This window comes from Aquila chrysaetos, chromosome 21 (assembly GCF_900496995.4).
Source record: "Aquila chrysaetos chrysaetos chromosome 21, bAquChr1.4, whole genome shotgun sequence".
Lineage (NCBI taxonomy): Eukaryota > Metazoa > Chordata > Aves > Accipitriformes > Accipitridae > Aquila > Aquila chrysaetos.
The window spans coordinates 17,280,694-17,285,158 of NC_044024.1; positions in this window are offsets into that span (position 1 = coordinate 17,280,694).

A 4,465-nucleotide genomic window follows, 5' to 3' on the forward strand; every position below is an offset into this window, starting at 1 on the left:
ACTCCCAAGAGCTCTGCTGTACCAGCTCTGAAAAAAATGGCTCATTATCTAAAACGAATTATCTAAGCGAAAGCTGTGGTTCGCTATTGCTCCGAGCAGATGGCAGTGTTTCTGAGCTGTCGGGTTTCTGGAGGAGGTGGTGGTAGGAAACCAAACCATTAAATGCTGCTGCAGGAAACTGCTGAGTCAAGACTGGGGCAATCACGTGAAATGCCAAAAAAAGAAACCTCGGTGGGGAGGTGAAGAGATCAGAGAGCAGGTTGCAGCAGGCAGCTGCAAAACTTCCTGCAAAACCACTCTGCGATTTCGTGTTGTGCCACAGCTGGAAAAACACATTCCCAGCTTAGCAGGAAGAAGCCGAGGCAGAGGCAGCGGTGTTTCGTCACAAGCCTGTTACACAAACATTAACTCATATATATGCAGCTTGGTTTATATACGCTGGCTGCCTGGGGAGGTGAAAGCGTGGCAGGAGCTGGGCTTTGGCATGGTGCTGGCACAGCCGGTGCTCCTTTACTGTCCCACTGCCAGCATCCCCAGTGCTGTGGGATGCAGGGTGAGGTGGGGGCATTGGTGTGGGGTACCCCCGCTTGTGCTCTGAAGCATTTCCAGCTGCTGCTGGATGTGTACTGGAGCACTCAGCAGCTGGGTTAACATGTGGCAGCAGATTTATGCATTTTGTGAGTCATGCCAAACTACTTCCAGGCGTAGATCTGTTTAATGTGAAAAAAATTGTTTGACTGACAACTCAACATGTTCTTTGGGCTTGTAACAGCAAAATAGAAAAATGTCAATACTCTCAATTTTGTGTTTTTATCGACATACATCGCTAACTTGCTGGAGATATATCTGTCAGCTTCAGGGCAGAAATTATTTTGTGAAAATGACTGGCTCTGCACACGAGGCACCTCCCACTTCCAACCTTACGAAAGATGTGTTGACTGTAACTTGTTCTGAAAAATTTCAGCAGGAAAGGAAGCTGTATCGAAAATACAAGGCTGGAAGGGAGACTAGTATTATACAGTCATTTTCATATTGGGATATTTTAACTGCAGGACTTCAGTGCTACAGGATCCCTTTGTGACCTAGAATAACATTAGCTCCCTTTTACAGAGAGAACATCAGGGCAGATGATATATGTAATAATGATAAATGTAATTAGTTTACAGTTTCCAGCTCTGACAGAGGTAGGAAACCAGGTCTGGCCAACCCTGAGCTAATGCCTGTTCACTGCATTGTCCTGAGCAACAAAACTCTTGGGGAACGATCTCTCTCGAGGTTGAGGTTGCATGTCTGCTTTGTGCTTTTGGAACTAGGATTTGAAGCAGCAGCTGCTGCCATAGGAATAAAAAGGCGGAAATTGAAGGGATATGCAGACGGTGCCAGTTCTGCAAGCGGCAGAGTCGCAGCCCTTTGGTTGCAGAACCAGTTCTCCAGAGGAGTGAGCCCGAGCTACTCCCTGGCCACAGCCAACAAGCAAGCTTTACCTGCACGGTGACAAGGCTCCAGCTCACCTCTGCAGAGGCTGTATTTTGTAATCTTTGTTCCCATCTCATGCCTGAATGCTGTACCGCCTTCCCAGGACACACCTGGCAGAACTTGGTCTGCACAGTGTCTTGCCCAGCCTTTAGTGAAAATTAGTAGGGCAGCCTTGCTTTAGTCTCCAACTAGCACCAGTTGACAGATTTTCTTGATATAGTTGAGGGACTGCTTTTGAAAAAGGTATGTTTTTGACCATGGTAACAAATTGTTCTCAGCTTTACTTCAAGCTTCAGAGACTACACAAGGGCACAAGGGTAAAACAGAACATGCATTGTGATAATTCCATATGAGGTTTGGTCTGGGAGGGGAAAAAAAGCTACATACTAAGTGAACATCTTGCTGATAATCCATCACTGGTATTTCACAGTCTATTAAAACTATTTACCACTCCAAATGGTAAAAATAAATCCATTCCATATAATCTTAGATGCAATTTACTTGCATACTAGCCCCTCTCTATTTGCAAAGTCATACTGATTAAGCTTTGCAAAGAAGCGCTGCAACCCTTGAGCCCTGCAGTGGCCTGGACATTATCAGAGTCTGATGCCTGACCCTCTGCATGCCTTAATTGCATAAAGCATCTAAACATTGGATCTACTGGAAAAGCGGTTACTGCAACTTCCTTATTACTGAAAATATCATTAGATGGAGCAGAACCTCTAGACATACACTTTTTGAAAAGACAAAATTTTGTATCAAAAGGAAGTTAAGATTACTTAGGTATTTTAACGCAAGTACCTAGCAACATCCCTATTTGCCTCCAGCTCTAAAATACACGTGTTTCAAGCTGACAAACAACTGCTTGTTTTAAGGAGTAAGCTAAAGAACTATCATCAATATTACAGAAGAAATTTGATAAACTGTATTCTTCTCTCTGAATAGTCTCGTTTAGCACTAATGGCTTAGCATTAGCAGCTAAAGTAGCTGAAGCCTTAGGCTGTGAGAGCTGAGCAAGCGTCAACTTTTGATAAAACTAATGCTGCTAACGAAGAACTCAGTGGATATGAGCAGAATGAAGAAGATGAGGACCAAGGAGACCATTCCAGGAGAATGAGGTAACTTCAGAAGGCGGCCAGCCCAGGGACAGTGAAAACCAGTAAGAAATCAAGAGACCACCGACCAGAATTAAATGATTGGACTTAGGGATCAGGTGATGGGTGGTACAGGTATAATTGGGAGGCGTGAATTGGGGTGGGGGTCCCTCTCCAGAGGCACCCAGCTCAAGGTGTAACCAAAGAACTAATACAAGACTAATTGGAAACCTTCACTTGGACTTGGCATTCTCAGCAGGATCCTAGGTTCAGACCCTGCTACAGTGGCTGGCGTGCGCAAATCCATAACAATCAATAAAAATTTAGTATTTTCTGGATGTGAACTACTTTTCCTAAGCTTAAGGAAAGGGGTTTATCCACAGTGCTGCAATATCTTAGTGATTTCAGAAAATTAACTTTCAAAGTTACTTGTTTTGTTTATATCCTAATGCTTATGTCCCATAAGCACCAGCAAGGCAAGTTGTAAGGGTCATTTTAAAGATGACCTTTTATCAGGAAACAGTTACTTAACCAGAACAACCTGCTCCATTATAGGTTGATCAACACCCATTACTCCTCTTCGCAGTTAACTCCATATTTTACAAGATACCCTCTACACAAAGTCCAATATCTTTCAACCCCTCAAGTTTTGAGGTGTTGATTTTGTAAATACCACAGTATGTCCACACGCCCTTGCCTCTTTAGGGGCGGGGGGGGGGAGGTGAATCCAAAGCTACCATCTTACATTAGATTTGGCACCAGTTTCTCTGGAAATCAGGAGAAAGTACAGTAACATACATTGCACTTCATACAGTAACAGAAATTACAAGTATTTACTGCTCTCTGGTCTTTTTCTCTGAGTAGATTGATAGCTCTTCTATCTCCAAATACCCATCTGCTTCTGTAGGATTTTTTTTTTTTTTTTTAACAACAAAATTCTGTAGGATTGTGGAGAACGTAGGAAGTACAAAATATTCTCTTTAAGGAGAAATTCTTAGTGGAAAAACCATCCCATGCATTTAGATGCCTCCAAGCTGTAACAGAGAAAGAAAGCACCTGAGCACTATTAGCAGAAGACATTTACCATACCTATTTAAAACCACCATGCACTAGGAATGTTTTGCGATTACAGCAGCACTCTACAAGGTCAGCCTGCCTGCAGCGTATGCAAGCCTTCAACAGAGAGCAGTTTGGAGGATCAGCACTGGCTTTGCTACAGCCATCCGTGTTTCCAAACCACCCCTCCAGAGCTCAGAAAGTAAAATCAAAAGACTCTGCCTCCCCTCTCCACCAAGTCGTCAGAGCACCTGCACCAGGAAAGGCCAGGCTAAAGATATTCCTGACAAATTCTGCTCAGATTTAGTCCAGCGGTCCAAACAGCTGAAGAAAAATTAAGAAACAGCCCAGTCAGCCATCATCAATAACAGGAGCAAGTTCCCTGTCTGGCCCTGTCCTTTGTACTTCAATAATCGTACCAGAGCCATTAAAAAAAAAATTATTAACTGTACTGGGAGACAAGAAATAATCGTACAGCAGGAGAGTAGCCTCCTCCACCAGCAACAAGCCACCACCTTTGGTACTTTTGTATCATTTCTGGCACTTCTACACATTCTAATCCCAATTCAGAGTTTGCGAGGATGCTGATTTCCTTCCCCTCCAATAACCTTGTTGAAGACTTAGTAAAAAAAAAAAAAAAAAAAAAAATCAGGAATGGAAGCCACTTAGAAAACTGAAGGGATTTTAATGACTGAATGAAGAAGGAACTACTTCTTATTATATTTAAGTAGCAAACAAGTATTTTGCTATCAAAGCACAAGCTAAAGAATTTAAAGCCACAAACATTAGTAAGCCCAACATACAGAACTTTGAGTAAGAAGGCATTTTACACACAAGAG